A 14,724-nucleotide genomic window follows, 5' to 3' on the forward strand; every position below is an offset into this window, starting at 1 on the left:
CGTGAACATCTAAATCTCAGAGCGAGGCTAAAATCAGGAAATGGCTTACTTTCTATGGGGCGAACTATAGAAATATAATATTCTCCATTAATTTTTATTTGTTACCATTAAGACTTCTAGGTTGGAGGAGGTAGAGTAGGGTGCGGAAGGAGTCCAAATTTTTCTAAGATTTTTAAGGTTTTAAAAGATTTTATCAACTAGAACAACCGAATAAGCAGCTGTTATTCTTGCAGCTCACATTGCTTTAACCATATGGCTATTGTCCTACTCAGGTAATGATTAGGGTAGAGTGCCTTTGTTTTAATATAAACTTTTTACTGAAGTGATGCAACTGCTGTAATAAACACTCCTAAAATGTCAGGGCTTAATATAATGGAAATTGATTTCTGGAATATGGAATAGTCCATGGCTGGGCAGCAGGGGGCTCAGCTCCACATTGTCATTCAAGTGATCCATGTTTGGGTTTTAGTTTTCCCAATCTAGTGGGTCCATCATTTCTTGAGATACATGAGTCTTTACTGGATCCTTTAATGCTTGCTGGCAGAGGAAAAAGGAGAGCCATGCTGGAGAATGGGGGAGTTTTTGTTATTTCATTTCATGTTAGGGGCTATCCCTCAAAGTGGCATATATCACTATTCTCCATGCCATTAGGCAGACCTCATACCTGTAGTCTTACCAGGATTCTTTTTTTTTAACATGGGTGGGCACCGGGGATCGAACCCGGGTCCTCTAGCATGGCAGGCAACCGTTCTTGCCTGCTGAGCCACCGTGGCCTGCCCCTTACCAGGATTCTTAACATAATTTGGGGGTCTGACAGAAAATCAAAATGCAGAGTGCTTTATTCAAATATGTTAAGATTGTCAAGATGGCAGCAACAGAGCATTAAAGTAAATACAGGGCCCGTCCAAGTACAGGATTTTGAACATTATACAGTTCACAAGCCCACGAAACTAGCCCTAAGTCTCACTTAAATTCCAGGGAAATTGGGAAGTGTGATCCAACTGAGTGGGTCTCTAACAGGAAACGGCGATTGGGTTTGGTAAGTGTATTTGTTTGCAATGGCTGCATAATACATTGCCATAATTAATTCTGAAATTGGTCTGATGGGGCCAAAATCAAGGTGTCAACGGGACCATATTTCTTTCTGGAGGTTCTAAAGAGGCACATCCGTTTTCCTTTCTTTTCTAGATTGTAGAGGATGCCCACATTCTTTGACTACTGTTCTCCTTCCACTGTCTCAAAGGCAGCAATTTTGCATTCCTCTTATCATTCTTCTGCAGTCACATTTCCCTCTGACCACAGCTGGGAAAGGTTTCAAGGACCCATGTGACTAGTCTGGGCACACTGCATAGTCTAGGCTAATCTACCCATCACAAGGCCTTGAGCCCAATCACATCAGAAAACTAACTTTTGTCATGTAGAGTAACACGTCACAGAGATTAGGACACGGATAGTCCGCCTACTGCAGTGAGCATACAGCACTGTCTCCACTGCAAACTGCTATGTCCTGGGATTTAGAATGAAATATTTTGTAATGAATTCTATCCAAAGTGACTTAGTTTCTGAAAGCAATTAGTATTAATTAAAACAGTGTCACATCGTGGAAATCATGGGCTCTGGTGATAACATTTAGAGGAAGCTCTGAAGCTGTCTTTTCTTTATAACTTCTCCCTAAAAAGTTTTTCTTTTCAGGAGCATTTGATTGTATTTTTAAAGAATGTCTATCAAATCATCTAGTCTTACATGACTTTTTCTACCTTTGTTGTGACTATTTTTATTTCTAAAAGGAACGCAGCTATTTGAATTACATGAGGTTTGAATTGCTGAAATTTAATCAGTGTGGGAAAAAAGGGGGAAAATGTAAATATACTGAGTAAAAGATTTGAATTTATTACCCATGCATTGTCTTTCTTAAAATTATATCTTTTCTTGATGTTAAATGTAGTTGCTTTGAAGTGTCAAAAAAATATAGCTAGCCAGATCATGCAGAGAATTTTGTTTGCTTGTGTGCTATATGGTGGCGTCACATTTCATTCTTTTTCTATGTGAGTATCCCATTATTGCAGCACCATTTGTTGATTTTTTTTTATTTTGGGGGGAGAAGTGTACAGGCTGAGAATCGAACCCCCATCGAGCCCACATAGCAGGTGAAAATTCTGCCCCTGAAGCATCCTTGCACCCTGCATGTAGAGAGTTTTGAAAACACTTTCACCAAAAAAGAAAAAAAGATCCACTAACTTTTCCCTCATTTTTGTAATTTGAAGAAGCAAAATTGTTTTTTAGATGTTTAGAGTCATGTTCAAACAATGTGGTGGGGTTCAAAGAGAAAAGTAAAATTTGTATTGTTCCTCAGGCAACTTGAATTTATTGAAAAGATTTCTGAAAGAATTAAAATCCCATTTGATTTTCCTTTGCATAATTTTCACTGTGCTTTATTTTTGTCTCTACTAATAGCTGAGTTTGAGGAAAGGATGAGAATTCACATTAGGAAAAGGAAGAGAGAAGCAATTCTAGGCCATTTGTTTCCCCTCAATTCAATTGATACATGTGGAGAATAACTGCAGACACCAGTTGGTTAAACAAGCAACACACTGTTTGGTAATGGTAGAATCCCACCTGCAGGGGAGGGAGAAAGATGTTGCTCAGGGGCAGGTAACCTCATAGATTCTGTTTGTTTATCAAAAAATTTTAGTAGTATCATAACAACAACAAAAAGTGGGTTTCTCCTATGCATACTTGTATGTTAGAATGTCAATTGCCCCCTTGTCTATTAGTCAACTCTCACTAAGTTAGGCTGCAGTAAGTGGTAGTCCTGATACCTTAGAGGTGTGCAATAGCATGAGTTTAGTTCTTGCTTTTTATTTGTCTGTGGCTGTGGATGAGCTTTGTCTCTGTTCTAAATGTTTTCTCTTTCTAGAACACAGCCTGAAGAAAAGGCCCCATTTGGGGTCAAAAGGAAAAGAATGAGATAGCTGGTGAATGCAGATAAAACTTGTTATAGGAAAAGGCTTGTACAACATTTACTCCATTTTATTGGCTGAAGTAAGTCACCTGGCTAAGCTTGACACTGGGAAGAGCTATATATTTCACCAACATGGAGGCAATCAAGGTAACATAGCAGTGTGCTGAGATATGCAATCCTCTAGCAGGAAAGAGGGAAGCAAATGATTGAGAATTATAATATAATCAACCACACTTTTAAACAAGTTTCCTAGTAAGAAGGAAGATATTTTTCTATCTAAAACCACTGAAGTCTACAAACTAAATATTCTTATGTTGTACTAGTTACAAAAATTAGAGTAAATTTTGATGTTGTAATGTTTTGGGTAACTAAAATTTAAAGAGGCAGGGATAAAATCAGAGAAAGGCAGATTATTTGTTGTAGCACTACATTTATTTTCCTTCTAAAAGCAGAAAAATAAATTAAACACAAAATATTAATTTCTTACTTTAAGACTATTTTCCTTTTAAAAATTTTCTTTCTCTTCTTTTATGGGAACAGATCGCTATATTATTGGATGTGATTATGTCCCCAAAATGAACTACTACACTTCTTAGACTGCCTTGCAGCTAAGGTAGCCACTTAGATGTAGTGGGAACTGATGGATGGCCTTTCTGAGAAAACCCTTTAACAAGGGACAGAGGGTCAGTGTGCATGGCCCTCCCATGCCTCCCTCCAATTCTCTACTTCTGGCCTAGAACTCAGTCCCAAAGCGTAAAGAGCTGACGTTATTTTGGACTTGAACCTTGAGGGTAGAAGCCGAGTTCTAAAAACGCAGGAGCTGGCTATTCACAGTGTCTCTGCTGGCTATATGTCACCCAAAGCAGTCCTGGAGTGCTTCAGTCTGGGCTTCTTTTATGGAGGGACATATAAACTTCAACCTTGTTTGATTCACAATTATTTTCAATCTCTCGTACCATTCCCTAGATACAGTTTTTATAATGTACCAAACCTAACTAAGAAATCTCAAGTAAAAATTGGGGCAAACCCATTGCCACTTTCTGACAGAAACCTGTGCTGGATGTTTAATGGGGGAATAAGCTGAGATGATACAGAAATAGATGCTCATGAAGAGAACATGGACAAGGAAGAACAGTGAAACAGAGCTGGTATTCAGTCAAATGAGTAAAACTATCTCCTAAAGAAGTGGTATAATGATAAGTAAGGGTGTGAATGTACAAGACCTAAACATTTAATAATATGCCTCTGAACATGTACACAGACACACAAATTCACATACAGAGATATAGATAAAAATCTCGAATTTATATGACGAGGTGGTGTCAAATCAAATAGACAGCTCAGTGATACTAGCATTGTTCATAGTGCTCCTAATTAACAGGAACCGCTCTCACAGTTCCACTGGGATTGGGATTGGAGATTGTGAGCACAGGTGTGCCAGTTACAAACAAAATCTGTCTTTTTTTCCCTTCTTCTTCTTAGCACCTCTTAGATGTTATGGCCAGAAAAAAAAGCAGATTTCTCACTGAAGTCTGTAATCTCTGTTCCGCCTAACGAGGGCCCTTTCCAAATAGTGGGTTAAATCAGACACACCACAGTATTTGTTTACTCCCATGATGGGCTCTATTTGCCATGCCCTGATTTTATCCTCCCTCATTTGTTCATTATCACTTGCACACAGAAGATATAAGAGGTCTCTATGCTGTTGAAAAGTTTTGCTTTTGAAGCCTGCCCTAAAACTGCAAATAAAATTACGTTGCCATCATCCTTGAGAACACTTCCTCCCACCTCTGACGCTGATCTCCTCAGTGTCCATAAGACAATTTGATGTACTTCCATTAAGTTTCTCTTAGGACTTCCTGTCCTTTAGGAATTAAGAATGAGCTCTCATTTGATCACTTTCTCCAAGACAGAATTTAGAGAAGCCTAATATATCCCAGCTCATTTCCTCTCTGTGCCCTTGACAAGGTGATCTCAAGAATGAAGAGTTTGGCTTCTTTTCACCAGAGCTAACACTTTAAATCATTTCTGAAAGTCTGATTGGGACAAGCAAATTCAAAATTACCTGCTTACATACATGCCCCAAACATAACATCTATTGTCCATACATACCTCAGTTTATCTCAAGATGACCATTTTCTTGAAAATTCCTGTAATAAAAAGGCATTCAGCTGTTAATCATTTGTTCAATTATTTTTTTTCTTTTTGGCATTCTTTCAAGATGATAGGCCTTGGCTACATTCCGTTGATTAAAAGGGATGGTCCCAGTCTTCATGTCATTTACAGTCTAGAAAGAGAGGCAAGGAGTAAATTTAGGATTACACAAATAAATGTGTGATTCACTTAGCACAAATGAAGTCCATATTGCTATGATTATGTAAAACTGGAGAATCAATTAACAGGCTATCAGAAAGACTCTGTGATTATTTTTGATGAATGACCTGCAGGATGTGCAAGGTTGAGCCCAGCACTGTGCACTGGGGACAGACACTAATAAGAAGGTAGTTGAAGCTTTTCTCTTTAGGCCTGGAGAATGTACATTCTCATATTCATTTTATAACACATACACTGAAGGGCAAGTACTTATAATTAATACAGACAAGAAAGACATATTCAGTCAGGATATATCATTCATACACAGGAATGGTTTGATCTAAGACAAGTATAATCAGCACTCATAAATTGTTTTAAAAAGCATTTTTTAATTTAAAGGTTTAAAAAGTATTTTAATTGCTTAGAAACTACAGACAGAAGGGATTCAAAATAAATCCCTGCTTTAGTTTCCAGAGGCCAGAGAAAGGGACTCGAAAGTTTCTGTGGAGGCATTGAAATTTTTTTCACTGTTTGAAGTAAAGAGTATATGAGTTGGCATGTGGTATATTAATATATGAAATGGACAGTGAAGGAGGTGAGGGAAAGGAAGAAAGGAGGAGGAAGAAAATGAAGAAGGAAAAAGGAGTGAGGAAAGAGAAGGAAAAGAAGAAAAAAACAAGGGTGTGTGTGTGTGTGTGTGTGTGTGTGTGTGTGTGAATTGAATGGAGATGAGCAAGGGAAAGTTGGCTAAAGACAATAGAGTAATACAGGGTCTAGACATTAGCTGCTGGCTAAAGGCCTACAAACTAACAAGTTTTGTCTATTTGAAAATTTGCATAAATCTCTTTTCACTAAATTAGATATACACAATTAGGTATTTCAAAGCAGAACACAGATTTTGAATACCATTGATATATTAATTATGGGGAGATTTTAGGTAGTATCTAGATTAGCAGATTTGTTGCTTTTATTCTAATAACTAACTAAATGCATAATATTTTGTATATTTGCCAAGCAGAGTTAGATTGAAAATTAGTAAATAAATCTTGTAATACATACCTTGTCAACTAGTCAATTAAATACTTTTAAAGCATTTTTTACAATGAAGAAGGAATAAAATTTAGTTATTTACTCTAAATAGCTTTACTATTTAGTTATGTTCAATTTACTTATATTCCTTTATTTCTGGGGAATTATGAAATAATTATCATTTTTATTTTTTTTACTCCAGAGTGTGCTTCTTAGAAGTATATCAGTTGCATTCCAGTTCTTACCATTAAATATGTTCATTTAAAGCTATTTTCTGCATTTACCTTGCTGTTGCAACTTAGTGTAGAATAGCTAGCTATCTTGTTGAAATAGAAATGTGCACAGGAGAATCTTTTTTCCTTTCAGAAATTATTTCAAGCCTGATAAAGAAAGAAAAAGATAGAGCCAACAAAGCATTTTTCATTTTGGGGTGAGATGAGGGGAATGTTAAACTTGTTTCTTTCATGCATTTGGTAAACAACTGAATATATATTACTTGTTTTAATTAACTGTCTCTTGGAGTACATTTGGTTTTGTGTATTTTAAACAGAGACAGAAATGACGTGATAAACGATATACATCAAAACAACTTGCAAACCACTTGAGATATTGGTCTTTAAATGAAGTCATGATAGATTTTCCATCCAAATAACTTTGAATGCTTCTATTAAAAGTATATAGATGCGGCAGGCCATGGGTGCTTAGCAGGCAGAATTCTTGCCTGCCATGCCAGAGACCTGGGTTCGAGTCCCGGGGCCTGCTCAAACAAACAAACAAACAAACAAAAAGTGTATTAATGGAAGGAGATGAGAAGGGCTGAAAGATAAATAAACAGAATGACTCTAGTTGGAAATATGACTTTAAATATTGCTGGTGCCTTTCAAAACAAATACCCAACTGGTAGAGCTTCCTATTTGATAGAAATTGATGTCACCATTTCATCTGAAGTTAAAGCAATGTTGGAAAGCTTCATTGGTTAACCATGAAATTCTGTTTGAAATACCAAGTTTCTAGATCTACTACTTTTGATTAATAAGAATAAAGAAGGATGGATATTATTTCTCTAAAATAACAGGCAACTTCAAGAAGTTAGTAGCAAATTATCTATTCAATTTGAGAACAATACCTGGACACACACCCACACCAGCCTTGAGCAATATACTCTCTGCTATTTTATATGCCCAAGAACAGCCATAATATCAGCTTTGGAGCTAAGTGATGAGACACAGCATGGAAAGCTGGTGGCTCTTATCCCAATCTCCCTGCCTTTTAAGTACAGACTGAAGAATTTAACTTGTATAATATAAGTTTCCTGCTAAGACCTAGTAAATTAGAATAACAGTTCAACTTATGATGTTTATGACTGATTGTCTTTCTACATATTCCTTCATGCTAGCTCAACCTTTGAACAACACCACCTTAAGCATGTTGCTTCCTTCTTATTCATCATGCCAGTTCTATCTTCTCTTCCTAAGGTAAGCCTTGCCTGCTGCACAGCCTAGAACGATCCCCAGATATAGCGTCTCAAAACTCATGAGTGTTTCCTGTTTATCATAATTACTATGACATATATATATATATATATATATATATATATATACATATATATATGTACATGTGTCTCCAATTAGATAATCAATGCCACAGGTTAGCACTTATGCCTAGTAGCACTATAGTTAGCACTATTCACTTGAATGATAATCCAGTACCTGAAACATATTAGGTGCCTATAACTATATTAACACTCAAGAAATATTTATTGACTTATTATATTTATCATCAGGGTAAATGTAGCAATATGGCTACTCCATATTGCCTGTGGTCTCTCATTTCCCCCACACTCTTAACTTTGTTTTGCTAATATTTTTCTTTCAATTTTCCTTAAAATATCTCTTATGGTCTATCTATGAGGGAGCATAATGCAAAATTAAGAATATACCCTCCAAAGAAGTTTGTACAGTTTCAAATGTCTTCTCCGTGTTCTATTTTTGAAATATTTGGCAAGCAACCTAATTGCTCTATGTCTTATTTTCTTCATCTATTAAAATGGGAATTAATAATTATAATGACTTCATTAGGTTATATGAAAATAAAGAAAACTATTTAAACCCCTTAGAACAGTACATGATATATATGCTGATATTTAGCAAAGTTTCCCAAGACAGATTTTTCTTGTGTTAGAATTTTTTAGGGGACATATAGGACAGTATTAGTTTTAGGTGCTCCATTTTTGATGAATTGGTCAATTTAAATTGTTCTGGGGTATAAATTTGAAACCTGCCCACAAAACTGAGTTATAAAAAATATCTATGGTACAATTTTCATAATCTCTAAGGTAAATATAGATAAAGCATAGTATCTCAGACCTTATTCTAAAGAGGAACATAGAATAATGGTCAGTAATTCATAATTGGCTAAATGCCTAAAGTTTATGTAGACTTTTTTAGTTCTAGACTTGCCTCAGGAGTCATCTTATAGTAAACACTGCTGAATTGTTTTCTGTAAAGAACATAATCATTCTAGACTTAAATTTTAAAAGGATATTAATTTTTTTCTTTCATTCTTTTTCTTTTTCTTTTTAATTACATGGACATGGCAGGTGAGAACTCTGCCACTGAGCCACTGTTTCCCAACCTAATAAGGATATTAATTTCGATGAGGATAATTAGAACTGTAGAATATTTTAGTTCATGTCAATATGTTTCTAAAAATGATATTACAAAGTCTGAAAAGAGAGTGAGATCATCAACATGATGACTCAAGTCATCCCCAGAAAAATCATCCCCAGAAATTCAGCAAATACAAGGAAAAATCCCAGTTGCTTAGATCTCCTGATGAGAGCAAAGACAGAAAAAGGAATTCACAAATGCTGAACTGAAGGAGAAAAAATCAGGTAGGAAACTTCCATCCTGGACCAACCAAATCTCTTCCTGCTCCCTTACTTGGCCTCACACAACTTGGGAGTTGCTCAAAGGTAGCAGCCTGGATCCTTCCCACCTCCCTCTGGGGATGCAGACTATAAGCCACTCACAGAAGTGAGCTAGCATTCCGTGCATATCCAGGAGCTTGGCCTCAAGTCCACAGAGACCCAGGGTGGAACACAAGGTGATGAGATGTGCTGCTCATAAAAGGGCCCCAAAGAGGGAAGCAAAGCAAGAGAGACCAAGGCAGAGTCGCAGCTGGCAAGAGTTGTGTGCACTCAATCCAGTTGCTGTCTCCTGGACTGCTTAAACACAAAATGGACTTTTCTGGAGTGATCCACATTTCTGAATTGACCCCATCTTGCTCCCCAAGGTGGGGCACCCTAGTGGGGAAGAAAGCAGAGGCAGGGAAGCTTCACAGAGAATTTTAAAATTTGGGGGAGGGCTAGGTTAAACTGAACTACTCTAAGACAGGAGGGTCAGAACTGAAAAATGTAAGAAAAATACTAAGTGAGGGAGAGAATTTAAATGTCGTAGCACTTTTGGAGAAAATTCAGCAAAAAACCTAAACAGAACATATCAAAATTCCCAAAGAGGGGACAGAAGAAAGGATACTCTATTTTGAAGGTGAAACAATTGCACAGATATGCAATCATAAAAATTGTACCACATATCAGGTGAGAAAAACCTGACAAAATTTGAGCAATTTAATAAGGGCTATTCTAAATATCTAGAATATGTTGAACCAAACATCAAAGGAAAGCCATAACATAAAGCTGATCAACAAAACCATAGAAAAGAATGAACTTATCAAGGTAATCCTAATGAACTTGTCAAGATAATCAGATGTCTAGAAAACAGTAAATATTTATGAGCCATACTAAGAAACAGGAAGATATGGTCTAGTCAAGTGAACAAATTAAAACTTCAGAGGAGATACAAAATTTGGAACAACTAATCAAATATGTTTAAAGAGATGAAGGAAAATATGTATAAAGACATAAAAGATATTAAGAAGACAATGTGTGAGCATTAAGAAGAAACTTAAAGTATAAAAGAAACATAGAAACCATGGGAATAAAAGGCACAACAGTAGAGGTTAAAAATACACCAGAGGCATACAACAGCAGATTTGAAAAGGCAGAAGAAAAGAGTAAGTGAACTATTAGACGGGACAATCGAAAGCACACAGACAGAAGAACAGATAGAGAAAAGAATAGATAAAATTGAGCAGTGTCTCAAAGATTTAAAGGACAAGTATGAAGCTCACAAATATGCCCAGAAGAAGAGAAGGGAAGAGGAGCAGAAATAATGTGAGGAAACAATGGCCACAAATTTCCAACTCTTGCAAAAGACATAAATACACATACTGAAGAAGTACAACATACTTCAAACAGAATAAATCCTCATAGACCTACTCTGAGACACATACTAATCAGAATGTGAAGTAACAAAGGTAAAGAAAGAATTCTCAAAGCAACAAGAGAAAAGTGATTTGGCCTATACAAGGGTTTCTTAGAAAGACTAAGTGCCAATATCTCATCAGAAACCATGCAGTTCGGAGGCAGTAGTATTATATAATTAAGCTACTAAAAGAGAAAACCTACCAGCCCCAAATTCTTTATCTGACAAGACTGTACTTCAAAAATGAAAAGATGGGAGAGAGTGGCTTGGAGTAGTATGAAGAGATGAAGATCATCAGTAAGGGTAACTAAATGGCAAATAAAAATCCTAATAGTACTGTATCCTCAATATACAACACTACTCTTAAATTCCTAGAAGAGTCAGAACACTATTGAACAAAAAAATGTTGATAATGGACATCTAAAATATATAGTGGCAAAGTGGGACAAAAGCAACATAAAGAGAGGAAACAGGGATATGAGAACAGAGAACTTGTATGCTACTGAAGCTAAGTTGGTATCTTTTCAAATTAGTAGGTTATGGATGTAGGTTGTGTAATATAAACACCTGAGTAACCAGAAAGAGAGTACTTAAAAAGATAAGGAAAAGAAATGAGAAAGGAGTCAGTCATACACATCACAAAAGATCAGCTATACAGAAAAGAGATCACAACAAAGAAAAGCAGAGGCAAGGAAAAAAAAGATACGACAGATTAAAAGTCAAAGGACAAAGAGGCTGAAGCAAGTACTGCCTTTACAGTAATAACACTGAATGTTAACAGAGTAAACTTCCCAATCAAAAGATGCAAATTGGCAGAATGGATAAAAAGCATGATCCAACTAAATGAGTTTTTTTAACCCACCTTAGACCCAAAGACACAAATTTGTTGAAAATAAAAGGTTCAGAACAGAAGACCAAGAAGGACAATATATGTTTATAAAAGGAGCAATCCACCAAGAAGAAGTAACAATAGTAAATATTTATGCATCTAACCATGATGACCCAAAATACATAAAAGAAAGATAGGTAAAACTGAAGGGAGCACTAGACACCTCTCTAATAATAGAGACTTCAATATACCACTCTCATCAATAGAATATCTAGAGAGAAAATCAATGAGCAAACATAATTTAAATAATAAAATAAATGAACTAGCCTTCCAGACATATACAGAAAACTGCACCATAAATCAGTGGTATATATTTAACTTTCAAATGCTCATGGATCATTCTTCAAGTTAAACTATATGTTGGGTCACAAAATAAGTCTCAGTAAAGTTTTAGATTAAAATTTGACAAAGTATTTTCTCTGACCACAATGGAATGAAGCTGGAAATCAATAACAGGTAGAAAACTGGAAAATTCACAAATATATGGAATTTCTTAAATAATCAGTTGGTCAAAGAAGGAATTGCAAGAGAAATTGCTAAATATATTGAGGTGAATAAAAATGAAAACACAACATATAAAAACTTATGAGAAGCAGCAAAAGTAGGGCTGAGAGGGAATTTTAGACCCCTAAATGTTCATATTAAAAAAGAAGAAAGTCCTCAATTCAAAGAGCTAACTGCATACCTGAAGGAACTAGGAAAAGAATTGCAAATTAATTTCAAAGCAAGCAGAAGGAAAGAATTAAGAAAGATTAGAGCAGAAAAAGATGAAACAATAAAAAAAGGAGAGCTCTCTCTCCTTTAACAAAACCAAAAGTCAGCTCTTTGAGAAGAACAATAAAATTGGCAAACATTTAACTACACTGACAAAGAAAAAGAGAGAAGACACAAATAAATAAAATCAGAAATGATAAGGTAGACGTTACTACTGTACCCACAGGAAAAAAAAAAAGATTATAAAAGGATACTATGAACAATATATGCCAACAAATTCAACAAATTAGGCGAAGTGGACAAATTCCTAGAAACAAGAACAACTTACACTGACTCTAGAAGAAATAGAGGACCTCAACAGACCAATTACAAGCAAAGAAATGGAATCGGTCATCAAAAACCTCCCAACAAAGAAAAGCCCAGGTCCTAATGTCTTCACAGATGAATTCTACTAATCATTGCAAGAAGAACTATGACCAATACTGCTCAAACTCTCCCGAAACATTGAAGAGAAGGAAACTATACCTAATTCATTCTATGATGCCAACATCACCTTAATGCCAAAACCAGGAGAAGATACAACAAGAAAAAAAATCACAAACCAATTTCTCTTATGACTATAGATATGAATATCCTTAACAAAATGCTTGCAAACAAAATCCAACAGCATATTGAAAGAATTATCTGCTATGATCAGTGAGCTTTATTTCAGGTATGCAAGGGTAGTTCAACATAAGGAAACCAATTCAGGTAATGCAATAGCAAACAAAGGGGAAAAAACACATGATGATCTCCACTGATGCAGAAAAGGCATTTGACAAAATCCTGCATCTTTTTTTTCATAAAAACAACTAGCTTTCTCAGGAAGCCAAGTATAGAATTGTCATATGATCCAGCAATCTGCTACTAGGTAGAAGAGCTGAAAGCAGGAACATGAGCAGATATTTGCACACCATTGTTCATATGCTGTTCTAGTTTGCTAACTGCCAGAATGCAATATACAAGAAACAGAATGCCTTTTAAAAAGGGGAATTTAATAAGTTGCTAGTTTACAGTTCTAAGGCTGAGAAAATGTCCCAGTTAAGACAAGTCTATAGAAATGTCCAATCTAAGGCATCCAGGGAAAGATACCTTGGTTCAAGAAGGCTGATGAAGTTCAGGGTTTCTCTCTCAAGTAGAAGGGCACATGGTGAGCACAGAGTTTCTCTCTCATCTGGAAAGGCACATGGCAAACACGGCATCATCTGCTAGCTTCTTCTCCTGGCTTCCTGTTTCAAGAAGTTCCCCAGGAGGCATTTTCCTTCTTCATCTCAAAAGGTCTTCTCATGGCTATGTGGTTCTGCTCTGCTCTCTATGAATCTCTTTCTTTCTCCAAAATGTTTCCTCTTTTATAAGACTCCAGAAACTTATCAAGACCCACCCAAATGGGTGGGGACATGTTGTCACCTAATCCAGCTTAACAACCACTCTTGATTAAATCACATCTCCATGGAGATGATCTGATCACAATTTCAAACATACAGTATTGAATAGAGATTATTTTGACTTTAAAAAATGGGATTTTGATTAAAACATGCCTTTTCTAGGGGACATACATCCTTTCAAACCAGCACATATGGCATTATACATAATTGCCAAATATTGTAAGCAAACCAAGTATGCATCAACTGATGAATGCATAAACAGAATGTGGTGTATACATGTAGTGGAATATTATTTAGCTGTAAAAAGAAATGAAGTTCTGGAGCAAGTGACAACATGTAGGAAACTTGAGAACATTATGGTAAGTAAAATAAGCCAGTATGATCTCACTGATTAGAATCTAGAATACTAATTACCATGGTTAGAGAATGTGGAATGGATGTTTAATTTGTGCAGAATTTCTATTTAGGTTTATTCTAAAGATTTGGAAATGGATGGTTGTGATGGCAGCATGTTATTGTGAGTGTAATTAACAGCATTGAATTAAATAGGTGAATGTAGTTAAAAGGGGAAACCTTAAGTTGTATATGTTACTAAAAATTTAATAAAAATTTAAAGATAAGGCATAGATTGTAGAAAATAGTGAACCATATTATAGATGATGGACTATAGTTAATATTACAAGAATGTTCTTTCATGAGTTATAAGAACTGTATAACAATACTACAGGTTGTCAATAATGGGGGGTATAAGGGATAAAATACACCTAGTATAAACAATGGATGATAGTTAATAGTACTATTTTAACAATCTTTCATCAACTGTAGCAAAGGTAACTACTATTGAAAGACAGTACAATTACAATGTGCTGTCATCAATTATAACAAGCATTCAACATCAATGCAAGGTGTTGGTGGTGGGACAGTGTATGTAATACTGTATTTTTGTGCATGTCTGTTCTTCTCTAATAACTTACTCTAAACCACTATTTATCTAATAAATTTTTTAAGTCTAAAGATAATGGAGTAAGAAACAATGTGTATAATAGAATTATAATAAACTATGTTATA

At 35.6% G+C, this 14,724-nt stretch overlaps 3 long non-coding RNA genes across 3 annotated transcripts in view; 2 read left to right on the forward strand and 1 right to left on the reverse strand.

Annotated features, from left to right (window-relative positions):
* LOC143676300 (uncharacterized) overlaps window positions 1-7,779 on the forward strand; it is a 29,714-nt gene extending 21,935 nt beyond the window's left edge. The window contains exons 3-5 of the long non-coding RNA XR_013171983.1: window positions 979-1,039; window positions 2,918-3,109; window positions 7,701-7,779. This is a non-coding gene — a long non-coding RNA (uncharacterized LOC143676300). The remainder of the gene's footprint in view (window positions 1-978; window positions 1,040-2,917; window positions 3,110-7,700) is intronic.
* Window positions 1-14,724, reverse strand: part of LOC143676299 (uncharacterized) — a 72,446-nt gene that overhangs the window by 4,266 nt on the left and 53,456 nt on the right. Inside the window, exons 3-4 of the long non-coding RNA XR_013171982.1 lie at window positions 6,589-6,684; window positions 5,075-5,249 (exon numbers count right to left, since the gene is read on the reverse strand). This is a non-coding gene — a long non-coding RNA (uncharacterized LOC143676299). The remainder of the gene's footprint in view (window positions 1-5,074; window positions 5,250-6,588; window positions 6,685-14,724) is intronic.
* The window catches only part of LOC143676298 (uncharacterized), a 156,138-nt gene continuing 155,505 nt past the window's right edge, over window positions 14,092-14,724 (forward strand). Inside the window, exon 1 of the long non-coding RNA XR_013171981.1 lies at window positions 14,092-14,173. This is a non-coding gene — a long non-coding RNA (uncharacterized LOC143676298). The remainder of the gene's footprint in view (window positions 14,174-14,724) is intronic.

The sequence above is a fragment of the Tamandua tetradactyla genome, chromosome 3 (assembly GCF_023851605.1).
Source record: "Tamandua tetradactyla isolate mTamTet1 chromosome 3, mTamTet1.pri, whole genome shotgun sequence".
In the NCBI taxonomy this organism is placed as follows: domain Eukaryota; kingdom Metazoa; phylum Chordata; class Mammalia; order Pilosa; family Myrmecophagidae; genus Tamandua; species Tamandua tetradactyla.